Source organism: Balaenoptera musculus, chromosome 16, assembly GCF_009873245.2.
Source record: "Balaenoptera musculus isolate JJ_BM4_2016_0621 chromosome 16, mBalMus1.pri.v3, whole genome shotgun sequence".
Taxonomy (NCBI): Eukaryota; Metazoa; Chordata; class Mammalia; order Artiodactyla; family Balaenopteridae; genus Balaenoptera; species Balaenoptera musculus.
In genome coordinates, this window is record NC_045800.1 from 26,790,362 (window position 1) to 26,805,361 (window position 15,000).

Here is a 15,000-nt window from a genome sequence, read left to right on the forward strand (position 1 = left end):
GCTCAGTAGTTAAGGCACGCAGGCTTAGCTGCCCGGCGGCGTGTGGGATCCTAGTTCCCCAACCGGGGATCAAACCCATGTCCCCTGCATTGGAAGGCAGATTCTTAATCACTGCACCACCAGGGAAGTTCCTGGAAGGTTTTTTTAAGAAACTCCTAACAACATGGGGAGGGAGAAGGGTAAGCTGGGACAAAGTGAGAGAGTGGCATGGACTTATATATACTACCAAATGTAAAATAGGTAGCTAGTGGGAAGCAGCCACATAGCACAGGGAGATCAGTTCGGTGCTTTGTAACCACCTAGAGGGGTGGGATAGGGAGGGTGGGAGGGAGACGCAAGAGGGAGGAAATATGGGGATATATATATATGTATAGCTGATTCACTTTGTTATAAAGCAGAAACTAACACACCATTGTAAAGCAATTATACTCCAATAAAGATGTTAAGGGACTTCCCTGGTGGCGCAGAGGTTGGGAGTCCGCCTACCATTGCAGGGGACACATTGCAGGGCGGGTTCGAGCCCTGGTCTGGGAAGATCCCACATGCCACGGAGCAACTAAGCCCGTGCGCCGCAACTACTGAGCCACGTGCCACAACTACTGAAGCCCGCACGCCTAGAGCCTGTGTTCCGTAGCAAGAGAAGCCACTGCAATGAGAAGCCCGCACACCACAACGAAGAGTAGCCCCCACTCGCTGCAACTAGAGAAAGCCCGTGCAGCAACGAAGACCCAACACAGCCAAAAATTAATTAATTAATTAATTAATTAAAAAAAAAAAAAAAAAAGAAACTCCTAACAGAGGTTGCCTCCAGAGAAAGGAACTGGGGAACAGTGGTGAGAGGAAGACTTACTTTTCTCTGCCTATTCTTTTGTACTTTTTGAATTTTGTGTCACATACATATATCACATATTTTTAAATTTTAATTAACGGATTTTTTTTAATGAGTAGGCGCTACAGAAAATTAGTTGTATTATTCCATGTATAAATGATTAAGAGCAGCAATCAAAGTTAACTAACAAACATTTATTTCAGTCAACCAGATATTACTTAGCACATGCTACGCAAAATGCTAGACAGAGTCATACAGAATTGTCCCTACCCACCCACAAGAAATTTATAATCTAGTAGATTAAACACATACATCTACACACAAACCCATACATATCTCTAATACATAAGTGATACACAGTGTCACAGTAGTGAAGCAAAGAAAATTATTTCTGGCAGAGGGCCCTGGAAAGGCAAGTGAAAGACAGGGTTCAAACAGTCAAAAACACAAGGAGAGGGCTTCCCTGGTGGCGCAGTGGTTGAGAATCTGCCTGCCAATGCAGGGAACACAGGTTCGAGCCCTGGTCTGGGAAGATCTCACATGCCGCGGAGCAACTGGGCCCGTGAGCCACAACTACTGAGCCTGCGCATCTGGAGCCTGTGCTCTGCAACAAGAGGCCGCGACAGTGAGAGGCCCACGCACCGCAATGAAGAGTGGCCCCCACTCGCTGCGACTAGAGAAGGCCCTCACACAGAAACGAAGACCCAACACAGCCAAAAATAAATAAATTAATAAATTAATTTAAAAAAACAAACAAACAAACAAAAGGAGAGAATGGCAAGAGTAAAAGCTTATTGGTAGGAAAATGCACTATGTATTTAGGGGGTCATGATTATTCCAGACTTGTTGGAACATTATTCCTAGGAGAATAATAGCATGTAAAGCTAGAAAAGCAAGTTGCAGGGGAAGCATATCATGGACGGCTTTCAATATATATAGTACATATACAGACTACCTATCATTGTAAAAAATATTTTGGGGGGCCTGGAGGGGGCCACTATAAAATAAGAATATTTAATTTCTCTTTTTCTTTTTTTTGGCCACGCTGCGCGGCATGTGGGATCTTAGTTTCCCAACCAGGAATTGAACCCGCGCACCCTGCAGTGGAAGTGCAGAGTCTTAACCACTGGACCACCAGGGAAGTCTGTTTAATTTCTCTTTTAAAGAACTAAGAGAATGAGAGAAAACACCTATACTGAGAACAACAAGCAACAAGTAAATAACAACACCACCACACTACAAATAGCAAACAGAAGTGTCAACAGGACTTAACTGAGATCTAATAGGATCTACATGCTATTTGGAAGGCTTTCTGGAGGAAATAAATTTTGAACTGGGATACCAACTGAAATAATCAACCTAACACTCAATCAAAATTCATTAGGCATCAAAAGCTAACAATTTTCTAAGATAGCAAAGATCTAAGCAAAAAATCATTGTCTTAAGTTTCTTAGTAAAAAAGAAACATCTCGGGAATAAAGAGGAATTATTTTCAAGGACTATGCAGAGTTGCCTAATCTCCCTCCAAGCCTCTGAGCATGTCTCCTCACCCAAGAATCTCCCAAGGGAATTTGTCCTTGATGTTCAAATGGGACGCTCCGATGAACCACTTGCTGTCTGGTAGCCAAAGGCCTAGAACCCCTTGTCATAAGGTCACAAAGGCCGGCAGAGACCTCACGAATATGGTAGCAAAGAACTTAAGGTTTACCTTTTATCAGAAATAATATGAGAAGGAATGACCAAATACACACCAACGAATATCCCCCAGCCAAATAAGCTAGTGGCTTATCTGCTCAGAGACTGTGAGCAACATATATTCATTGAAAGCACGATCTGTTTAAAGCTGGGCCTATAGGATTACAATGGTGCTTTGCGGCATACCGCAACTGGCAACTCCCTCTAGATCTAAACAAAAGCAGGCGAAACAAACAATAAATTGGATCCTTCATGGAATACCAAAAATTCTCTTTAGAATGAGTTAAAGACTTAAATGTAAAAAAGCAAAACCTGAAAACTTTTAGAATATAAGAGGGAGTTCCCTGGTGGTCTAGTGGTTAGGATTTAGCACTTTCACTGCCGTGGCTCGGGTTTAATCCCTGGTTGGGGAACTGAGATCCCGCAAGCCACATGGCGTGGCCAAAAAAATATATGAGAATATTTTTATAATCTCAGCATAGGGGAGATGTACCTAAATAGGAAACAAAAAGCAGAACCCATAAAAAAAACTGGTAAATTAAACCATGTTAAAATTAAAGACATTTATTCAAAAGACACCATAAAAAAGAGGAAAAGATAAATCACAAACTGGGAGAAAATATATGTAACATATATAATAAAGAAGCAAAGAAGAATGGATAAAGAAAATGTGGTACATATATACAACGGAATATTACTCAGCCATAAAAAGGAACGAAATTGGGTCATTTGTAGAGACATGGATGGACCTAGAGACTGTCATACAGAGCGAAGTCAGAAAGAGAAAAAGAAGTATCGTATATTAACACATACATGTGGAATCTGAAAAAAAATGGTATAGACGATCTTATTTACAAAGCATAAATAGAGACACAGACATAGAGAAAAAAACGTATGGATACCAAGGGGGAAAGGGGCTGGGGGGGGTGGGGGGATGAGCTGGGAGATTGGGATTGACATATATACACTGTTGATACTATGTATCAAATAGATAACTTCTGAGAACCTACTGTATAGCACAGAGAACTCTACTCAATGCTCTGTGGTGACCTAAATGGGAAGGAAATCCAAAAAAGAGGGGATATATGTATACGTATAGTTAATTCACTTTGCTGCACAGTAGAAACTAACACAATATTGTAAAGCAACTATAATCCAAAAAAAATTTTTTTAAAAAGAGCAATATCCATAATATAACTGCTACAAAACTATAAGGATAGACATATAAATCCTCCCCAAAACTGGCAACAGACATGAACAGGCATTTCACAGAATAAGGAAAATACAAACAGTAAATATATATATGAAAACATTATTAGCTTAATAGTCAATAAAATTACAAAATAAGATAATGAGAAACCATTTTACACCTCCAAAATAGCACAAAATTTTAATTTGACAATACCAGAAGTTGGTAAAAATACAGACCAAGTGGCTGTTGAGTCTGTAAATTGATACAACTCATGTGGATAACAATTTGGCATTATCTTGCAAAGTTGAAGAACTTCATATTCTATACCTCAGCAATTCCACTGCTAAGATTATACCCCAGGGAAATGCACAAAACATTTACAACAATTGGCTAAGGGGAGGGGAGACGTGACTAATAGGGAAGGGCATACCCGCTGCCCCAGTTTTGGTAATGTTCTGTTTTTAAGCTGAGTTGGGGACACTGATGTCCCTTATATGCTGTATAAACCCTAACCCTTACTCATTCCATCCAAAAGTCAATGAGAGAATCAGAATACCACAGTGGTATTCCTGACTGTTATTACCTATATGATCTTAGCCAAGTTTCTTAGCCTCTCTGATTCCCAGTTTACAGTTCTGCATTGCATAATGGAGATAGTACCTCCTCACCCATTTGTTGTAAGGCCTGGCATGCTATTAGGAATATTAAAACCCAAAAAAAGGTTGGCTGTTATTATGATAATGCCTGCTCTGTTAAATCTTCCCTAGCTAACCCACTCTCCCGGAGAGTATTAGTACTCCTTTTTCGTCACCCTATGGCACAGTACATACCTCTATTTAAACATATCTTATACTCATTTATAATTATTTATTTAGTCTGTCTCTCCCATGAGTCTATGAGCATCTCAGAAAGAGACCATAATTTATCACCTTTTTATCCCCAATGCCTAACATATAGTAAGAAAAATGATAAATACTGAATGAACAAATGAATAACTGAAAGAATATTAAGATTGACTCTTCAGTATTGGTGCAGCTCACATCCACCTCTTGTGAGAACAATTACTTCATAGAAGACAAGGACTCTAAGCCAGGCAGGCAAACCTTCTTTCTGTATCCCATGTTTGTTTCTGTACTAGAAGTTACAAATCTTCCATATTAGCCACTCTATGGACAAAAAGAACCCACATTTATCCACCAGTCAAATCATAATGCTTCTATTTTCACATGTATCTTCCTGAAGTCTCCTCATATGCTATTTGCATGTTCACATTTCTTCTGTGAAATGTACAATTCTTTATGTAATTGTCCATTCTTCACATATGTATATATGTGTCTTATTTTCTTTGGTTCTAAATAGATTATTAGTAGACCATTAAGTTACTTTTTTTTCTTCATTGCTTAAAAGTTGTTCTTATTCAGTTAGAAATTAGATTCTCCAAAGGCAAAGACTCAGGTTTTTCTTCTTTTTCATGGCGCTTTGATGTCTAATACAGAGCTATGTAAACCACGAAAACCCTGATGGGCTTTCTGAGAGGGCAGAAGGTACCAGGGAGCTGAACAACCATCAACTGGCCCTTCTGAGGTTTATTTTCACTCGATCTCTCAAACATCCCAGAGAAGCACCAAAGACGCAGAGTTTTTAAGGTTTCCAGAGCTAGCCAAGGAACGCACCATAGTTCTGTGTTTTGTTGAGAGTGACCCAAAATTACTGAACTAGTAAACAACTTGCTGGACTCAAGAAATTTACTCAAAGGGTGGAGGTAAGAGAAAATCAAACCAAGAAAAAAGCTAGTGCCCTGACAGGATACAAATGGAAAATCCTCCCAACCGGATAATCAGGTGACCAGTGTACCTCAGCTCTGCCATTCCCCCTCCTCCCTCTATGGAGATTCTGAGGTTATCCCAAGAATTATATGCAAGGTGAGCTACTGAGATAAGCTCAAAGTTGTCCAAAGATGCCCTTTCTGCCAGCTTGGAGATGAAAAATGAAACAAGATTTCTTTCCCCCACTCATCTTTTACCACTCAGGGCACCCAACATGACAACTAATGGTGAAAGTTGGCAGAGTAGGACAAAGATTAAAAAGTGAGCCTGGTGGGCTTCCCTGGTGGCGCAGTGGTTAAGAATCCACCTGCCAATGCAGGGGACACGGGTTCGAGCCCTGGTCCGGAAGATCCCACATGCCGCGGAGCAACTAAGCCCGCGTGCCACAACTACTTAGCCTATGCTCTAGAGCCCACGAGCCACAACTACTGAGCCCACGCACTGCAACTATTGAAGCCCGCACGCCTAGAGCCCACGCTCCGCAACAAGAGGCCACCGCAATGAGAAGCCCGCGCACTGCAAAGAAGAGCAGCCCCCGCTCACTGCAACTAGAGAAAGCCCACAGGCAGCAACGAAGACCCAACGCAGCCATAAATAAATAAATAAATAAATCTATTTAAAAAAAATAAGTGAGCCTGGGGACTTCCCTCATGGTCCAGTGGTTAAGAATCCGCCTTCCAATGCAGGGAACATGGGTTCGATTCCTGGTCGGGAAACTAAGATCCCACATGCCGCGGGGCAACTAAACCCGTGTGCTCTAGAGCCTGCGTGCCACAACTGGAGAGCCCGTGAGCCACAATTAGAGAGCCCGTGCACTGCAACTACTGAGCCTGCACACTCTGCAGCCTACACGCCAAAACTAGAGAGAAGCCTGCACACAACAAAGAGCCCGCATGCCACAACGAAAGATCCTGCGTGCTGCAACTAAGACCCAACACAGCCAAATAAATAAATAAATATTTTTTTTTAAAAAAGAACCCCCTATATCGTTCTTTTTTTTTTTTAATTAATTAATTAATTTATTTATTTTTGGCTGTGTTGGGTCTTCGTTTCTGTGCGAGGGCTTTCTCTAGTTGTGGCAAACGGGGGCCACTCTTCATCGCGATGTGCAGGCCTCTCACTATCACGGCCTCTCTTGTTGCGGAGCACAGGCTCCAGACGCACAGGCTCAGTAGTTGTGGCTCACGGGCCTCGTTGCTCTGCGGCATGTGGGATCTTCCCAGACCAGGGCTCGAACCCGTGTCCCCTGCATTAGCAGACAGATTCTCAACCACTGAGCCACCAGGGAAGCCCCCCATATCGTTCTTTAAAAAAAAAAGTGAGTCTGGAGGACTTCCCTGGTGGCGCAGTGGTTAAGAATCCGCCTGCGGGCTTCCCTGGTGGTGCAGTGGTTAAGAATCCGCCTGCCATTGCAGGGGACACAAGTTCTAGCCCTGGTCCAGGAAGATCCCACATGCCATGGAGCAACTAAGCCCGTGCACCACAACTACTGAGCCTGCGCTCTAGAGTCCGCAAGCCACAACTACTGAGTCTGCATGCCACAACTACTGAAGCCCGTGCGCCTAGAGCCCATGCTCCACAACGAGAAGCCACTGCAATGAGAAGCCCGCACGCTGCAACAAAGAGTAGCCCCCCCGCTCGCCGCAACTAGAGAAAGCCTGCATGCAGCAACAAAGACCCAACGCAGCCAAAAATAAATAAATAAATAAATAAAAAGAAAAAAAAAAAGTGAGTCTGTATGATTATACGTAGAGAATTGCAGTGATTAAGTCTCATAAGGCCTGCCCATTTTGTATATCAGGGGTCATCCTCCACTGTCATCAGGCAGAATCTAGTCCACAGACATACATTTTTCCTCCTGTAAAAGGTTTTTTAAATAATTTAACTAGTTGCCAACAGTTTAAAACACAATGATCTGAATTCCCAGTTTCTCTTGAATAACAGGAAGAATGGTCATACTGTGCCCACATTCCAGTACACTACAGTCACTACTAATACATTCCTTCCTGGCTCACTTCCTTCATTTACATTACCTGCCTGATACTCAGGCATTTGAGCTTGTAATCCCTGCTTTATTTACATGATGGCAACAAATCATTACTTCCATGATCATATCCACTGCAATTGGGGCTCCAAATCACCACAGTGCCCTATTACATTTTCATTTAATTAAACAACTGCTGTGGAACATACTGAAATACAGAAAAAGAGGAACAATAAAAGCTAAACACCTGCCAATTACATTTACAAAGCTCTTCCAGCCAGAGATAAAATGAACCTCCCTTTCTCCCTTCAACTCAACTCCACAATTACCCCAACAGCAGAATCACTCTAATTAGTCACCTTGAACCACTGGGACAGACTGTGATCAATCAATAGAAGTGGTGTAAAAAGACTAGGCTGATCCTTCCAGTGAGTACTGTATAAATACAATGGGTCTCCTCGAAAGCAGGAGCTGTGCCTTTTTCCTCTCCAGCTGCTCACACTAGCCAGTCTAAGTACCCTATCAATGAAGTTATTATCTAAAAGTAGCAGTCATTCTGCCTTCTGGAACACGGGGAAGTGAACTAGTAGTGTAACTCTGAGAACTTCGAGTTCAACTGGGATTGGTGCCCAGCTACTCATGAGGAGATGTGCCTACAACCTGAGTTCCAACTGTGCCAATGAGCATCAATGTCAAGGTTAGAACATACTGTCTACTGCCACCTTTAAAAAGAAGCTGGAAAAAAAAAAAAAAAAGAAGCTCAAATACAAGTCTTGAAGGAAAAACAAATTTTCTGATCTGGGATGGGGGCTGGGAGTAAAGAACTATTCCTATCCAGAAAATGACTTTTTAAAGTAAGAAAAGGTAAAATCTTGTTGCCTGACTTAACCGCCAGGCCCAACTGAAAAGATGCTGAACTGGTCGCACTATCTACCCAAAGACTAGACTGCCTATTATGCAAAGCATTATCAACTCAACAGGGCTCAACAGGGCATACCAACCCAGATGAGAAAGGCAGACCCATCAAACCTGGATACTTCCTGAGGTGACTATGTCATTTCATTAGCCATTTTAAATTACTTTTTTGGAAATTCTACAATATAGATCAGCAAGTTGAAATGCAAACAGTTTCCTATACCATTTCCACCTCACTTATTTTATTTATTTACTTACTTACTTACTTATTTATTTATGGCTGTGTTGGGTCTTCGATGCTGCACACGGGCTCTCTCTAGTTGCGGCGAGCAGAGGCTACTCTTCGTTGCAGTGCGCAGGCCTCTCGTTGTGTGGCCTCTCTTGTTACGGAGCACAGGCTCTAGGCACGCGGGCTTCATTAGTTGCAGCACTCAGGCTGAGTAGTTGCGGCACGCAGGCCCTAGACTGTGCAGGCTTCAGTAGTTGCAGCGCGTGGGCTCAGCAACTGTGGCTTGCGTGCTCTACAGCGCAGGCTCAGCAATTGTGGCCCACGGGCTTAGCCGCTCCACAGCATGTGGGATCTTCCTGGACTAGGGATCAAACCTGTGTCCCCTGCACTGGCAGGCGGATTCTCAACCACTGCACCACCAGGGAAGTGCCACCCCACTTATTTTAAATCAATAAGTATCAATACAGCAACCTAAATGTCCATAAACATATGAATGGATAAAGAAGATGTGGTATGTATATACAATGGAATATTACTCAGCCATAAAAAGGAACGAAATTGGGTCATTTGCAGAGACGTGGATGGACCTAGAGACTATCATACAGTGTAAAGTAAGTCAGAAAGAGAAAAACAAATATCGTATATTAATGTATATATGTGGAATCTAGAAAAATGGTACAGATGAACCTATTTGCAAGGCAGGAATAGAGACACAGATGTAGAGAACGAATGTGTGGACACGGGGTGGGGGAAGGGGGGGTGGGGTGAATTGGGAGATTGGGATTGACATATATGCACTACCATGTGTAAAAGAGATAGCTAGTGGGAACCTGCTGTACAGCACAGGGAGCTCAGCTGGGTGCTCTGTCTTGACCTAGATGGGTGGGATGGGGGGAGTGGGAGGGAGGCCCAAGAGGGAGGGGATATATGTATACATAATGTATACATATAGCTGATTCACTTCCTTGTACAGCAGAAACACAACATTGTAGAGCAACTATACCCTAATTAAAAAAATAAACAATGCTATCTCCCCTACCAACGTGCGCGCACGCGCACACACACACACACACACACACACACACACAATTTCAGGAGAGCAGAGTTTATCACTCTAGAACCTAGATAGTTTTCCCTTCTAACACAATGAGGTTTTGATCCTCCTTATTACTACCTCACCATGCAAAAGTCCTGACTGCCAGGGCTAGAATCAGGCCACAAGTCAGAATCACATACTAAAACTAATCTTAGGGGGGGCTTCCCTGGTGGTGCAGTGGTTAAGAGTCTGCCTGCCAATGCAGGGGACACGGGTTCAAGCTCTGGTCCAGGAAGATCCCACATGCTGCAGAGCAACTAAGCCCGTGTGTCACAACTACTGAGGCTGCGCTCCAGAGCCTGCGAGCCACAACTACTGAGCCCACGTGCCGCAACTACTGAAGCCTGTGAGCTTAGAGCCTGTGCTCCACAGCAAGAGAAGCCACCGCAATGAGAAGCCCGCGCACTGCAACGAAGAGTAGCCCCCGCTCGCCACAACTAGAGAAAAGCCCACGTGCAGCAACAAAGACCCAGCGCAGCCAAAAATAAAATAAATAGGCACAGATAACACTTATTGAGTGTCTACTACATGCTGAAAGGCATTTAGGTTGACATGCTCTAGCTAGACTGGTGCACATACACATTGCTACTGCTTTTAAGAAACGCATAAACTGAGCAGAGCAATCCCCAAATGGACCTTTCCATTTGCGTCCTCCACAGGGCTCAGAGGACTGCCTTGTGTACCTAATTTAAAGGCATACAAATTTCTATGTCGTGTATTAAAAGACACTGTACCTACACTCTTCCTCATTTTTAAAGGCATTCTTTACCCTTGAGGGACTTTTATAGCTTTACAATACAGCAGTTTATCAAAGATCATCACAGTGCCATAAACTATACTCTTTGGGGTTATGTTCCATCATTCACTCTGCAGCCCTGACCCTACCGCTTTTTATTTGACTGAACACCTCTCATGACTCTTCTTACCCACTAAAAATAATAGGCCAAAGTACCAACTTCACAGATATTCAAATCCCTCTCTGCTCTCGTCCAAATATGTCATAATAGAGTGGCTTCCTTGTGACTGAACTTCATCTCCTTAGGCCAAGTGAAGACCTGGGGAGGAAATGCCAACCAAAAACATACACCAGAAGAGAATATTACACAGTATAAAAGATTGTGTAAAAGAAAAAACAGGCTCAGAAGATAAGTCCAGTGTTTACATACAGTCCCAGACTGGCAGGTGAGCAGCCCCATAAAAGGAAAGCCTTCTCTTAGCCCAGGTCCCTGGAGGACTGGGGCCAGCCTCAGTCCTTCCACACCCTTTCTCACTACCTGGTCTAGGTTGCATTAGTTCATCATCATTAATGAAGCAGTTCAGGTGAATTAATGAGGCAGTCACACAGAAGTGGGCGCTGCACAAAATCTGGAGAAACTCTCATATCTAAGGTCTAAAAATCAACCCTGAAAAGTAGATGCAATACTCTTCAGATTTGCTTTCAGCTTCTGAGGACTGGAGTCTTTAGAATGCAAAAAGCTCCAGAAGAGAGGAACTGACAGCTAGGTTAAGCCTGGGAACACAGGGAGGATTCCGGTACCCGCAAGGGTTGAAAAGCCAGAGTTGAAGTCGTCCCTCCGGCGGCAGGAGCCTGACCTTTGCCCCCTGCACCTCTCCCAGTTCCCTCCCACAGCAATCTCTCCCTCGTCTCGTTCCTGCCCCTGCGTCCTTAACCCACCCCGGCTCATTCAGTTTAAGGGCCCTCCTCCTCTTATTCCCTCTCGCGATGTCAGGGCGGCCTTCACGACACTGGAACTCTAAGAAGAGACTTCGCTGACCTGTCAGCGGATCCAAAATGGCGGGGCCTAGTCCCAGGACCGGCAGCCGCTGTTCATGTCCAGCCCGGGCCCCGAAGGCGTCTCCGAGTGGCTCTCCCGGCTCTGGTGGCAGATGGGAGCAGGGAAGAAGCCCGTTTCTGGGAGTTGAGGCCGAAGTCAAAGCCCGCAGAGTCGGTCAGGAAGACTCGGCCGGAACGGGCGGTGGAGCCGGCTACCTTCCCTGTCAGCTCACTGACGTGGTAACTAGCCTCAGTCTAGCCCGCTGCCTGGTCACTGCGCGAGCCCTGCCGCGCACAGCCAATCATAGGTTTGCATCGTGAAAAGTGGCATTCCAGCAACCCAATCGAAGGAAGGAAATTGGCTTCGGGAGGCGGGTAGTGCCTAAAGAGGCGAGATTACAAGAGAAAGAAAAGGGTAGGCAGGGGATAACCAACGGATATGAGGACTCTCTGAGTGACAGTACCGAGAAACCAATAAAAAAGGAGAAAGTGCGCTGGGCAGTTGGAGAGGTGGAGTTAGGTAGAGTTCGGTTGCAGTGCACGGCTTGGCGGTGGCTGCTGGGCATTATGGGGAAGAAAGCTACGACTTGCTGGAAAGGGGGCGGAGTCCTTTTTGAGAGCCTGAGTGGACGACCCTACTACCCCTACGCGCAAGCCCGCCGCCACTCCCTATTAAAGTCACCTGGGCCAATACCGTGACCCTTGAGGGATCATTTCCTTTCTAGGCAGTTCTGAGCTCCTTCCAGGATGGAGGGAGCAATCTATTCCAACCTCCCTTCCCCCACCGTCGCGTCTGCTTGCCCTGTTTGGCTTCTCATAAATGAGTCTGTCCCATCCCAACTTTGTTTCTGTGTCTTGTGCCCCATTCCTATCATCCTGAAATAGAGACAATGGGAGTTGACAGAAAGCTTGGATATCTAATCCAGGTCCTTTCATTTTACAGAGCAGGAAATTGAATCCCAGAATGGAAAGATGGCCCCCACGTTTGTATAGCTAGTTAATGACAGAGCAGAGAAACAAACCTAGGTGTCCCCACCCCAAGTCCAGCTCTCTTTTTCACTGTCCATCGATACCTCTTATGCTTTAGTTTATCAGACTGTGACTCCCAGCTCTGACCCTCATCCTAAGCTTTGGACACTCTTTACCTATCTAGAAAAAAGCTAATCACACAGGTTAGTCCACATCACCAGTGACAGGAAACTGAAGCCTTTCCTGAAGCCTTAGAAATGCTGAGAGGCCTGAGGGCAAGATGCCCACCACAGTCTTCACTCTCCTGCCCCCAGCTGCCTCTCCCCTGGCAAGAGATGATAGAGGTTGCTAGGATATTTAGAATTACCTAGAAGTGAGAGTGTGTAGAAAGAGGACAGAAGGCTAAGTTTTCCCCTTGCAGATTGAATGGTGGAATTCCCAGCCCATTTGCTGGAATAAATCCCAGTGTCCCTGCAGACCTGAAGAGACTGCTAGGAGACAATGAAAAAAGATACCAACTCTCTCCCCATTTTCTCCCATTTATGGATGACTCAAGTCCAGGGAAGCTCCATTCCTAACCCCATAGGACTGTGGTCTCAAAACCAGACATCCAAAGACCATCCTTGTGTTAGAATCCTCTAATACCAAGAAACCATCAGGCCTGACATCAGAATTGAAGAACTCCTTAACAGCTTCCTGTACCTGCATGTTGGGCTCCTGATCTCTGGGTCCAGCTGAGGATCTTGCCTCTTTCACCCAACGAGAGTCAGGGGCAGAGGATACAACCACCATAGCACATCTTTCCAGCCCACCTCTGAGCCATTTTCCACCTTCATTTGAAAACTGGGATTTGGTCTCCTGGGCTTATCTCAGATTGAGAGGTCCTGCATAACCAACTGAAAAATCTAAGTGGGCCAAAACTCCCTACTACCCTATCTCCACTCCTACATACCTCCAGAAATCAATCAACCTAAAAGTATGAATGGAATTGTGTGTTAGAGATAAGGAGGAGAGAGATGACAATGTCCCAGCCCCTTCTAACCTCCATCATCTTACCAGACAAAACATCTCCCTCTCAGATTTTAGTACTGAGTGTCTACATCATGCCTAGGAATAGAAAGATGAGGAAGACATGGTCCTTGCCCTCCTAAATCTTAGCATCATAGGGGACAACACGTAAGCTGATCTCTTCCATATCATGGGTGGGGTAATAGAGGTACACACAGCAGGGCTGTGGGAGCAAGAGACTACACATCTGGCTAACGTGGGAATTCAGGAAAGGCTTCCCAGAGAGAATGAGGCCTGAGTGGAGCTTAGGGGGATGAGTAGGAGTTGACAAAATGAAGACTGGTTAGAAATATGTTACTGTCAGAGGTGTGCAGAAAACCACTAGGAGACTGGAGATTAAGACAGGGTCAGGTCCTGAAAGTCTGCTGTGCCACGAAAGGGAGCTTAGCCTTTATCCTGAGGGCAAACAGGAGCCACTGAAGGGTTTTAAGCAGAGACATGACTGGTCAGATTCACCTTAGGAGTATATTATATAATAGGGCTTAGGGCCCTCAGGGACACCCTAGAAACCCAGCCTGACTCCACATGTTGCTTGGGACATCTGTTCTATCCCTTGCAACTCCCTAACCTGCAAACACCAAGGCCACACCTTGCCCACAGAACTGAACTTGGTATCACCAAGGAGCAGGTAGCCCTGGTAAGGCTGGGAGAACATAGCCTGTGTGAGACAAGAGTGCAGACTGACAGGGAACTTGCCCAGGCCTCTGAGGAGTGCCCAGCCCAAGCCCTGAGAACCAGCTAGAACCTCTTTTAATTTTGCGGGGGGAGTGATAGTTACTTGTCCAAGGTCACTCAGTGATGTTGCAGCTGGTGGCAGGGTTAGAATGCTGTTTTAGTTTGTCTCACTCCAAACTGCTTTCTCCACGAAGCCACCTTCCTTGGAGGAGAGGAAAAAAGGGCTGGGGTGGGGGTGGGGATGGGGGGGTGGGGGCGTAGCCGAGAAGAGGAAGAGAGAAAAATGCAAGGAAAAAAGGAAAAAGAGGATCAGAAAGAGAAATTAGTCTTTCGAAGTGGCAGGGGAGGGAGGAGTGAGACAAACAGCAGAAGCAGAGTGGTGGCGGAGAAAATAAAAGAGGAAAGAAAGGCGAGACGTGGGAGGATTGGAGTAGAGACAAAAGGGCAGAGAGACAGACAGCGACAAGTGTAGAAAAGCGCCGAAACTTGAGCGGCAACGAAGTCTGAGCGCTGAAACCCCACGGCCTCTCCCGGCCCGTGCGCCCTCCCACCTGGTCCTATTCCCCCAGCACCGTTCCAATTCGCTCGGGGTGGCGGCCTGGTCCCACCTCACTGCCGACCGGCCCCGGCTCCGCGGGGATACCCGGTCCACTCTACGCTCGCCCGCTCGGTTCTGCCAAAATATTCTTCGGCAGCGCCGTTTCAGCCACGTGGGGAGGGGCGTGGCCCAGTTGCTGAGGAGCACCTC

The 15,000-nt window shown here is 45.3% G+C and overlaps 1 protein-coding gene across 11 annotated transcripts in view; it reads right to left on the reverse strand.

Moving 5' to 3' along the window:
- The window catches only part of GBF1 (golgi brefeldin A resistant guanine nucleotide exchange factor 1), a 123,774-nt gene extending 111,975 nt beyond the window's left edge, over positions 1–11,799 (reverse strand). For 10 of the 11 annotated variants that reach the window (XM_036828154.1, XM_036828145.1, XM_036828151.1 and 7 more), the window contains exon 1: positions 11,542–11,793. The gene's annotated coding sequence lies outside the window, so the exon portion shown is untranslated. Of the gene's footprint in view, positions 1–11,541 lie in introns of all 11 variants that reach the window. The other variant, XM_036828153.1, reaches the window with a different exon arrangement.
- Between the last annotated feature and the right edge of the window lie 3,201 nt (positions 11,800–15,000).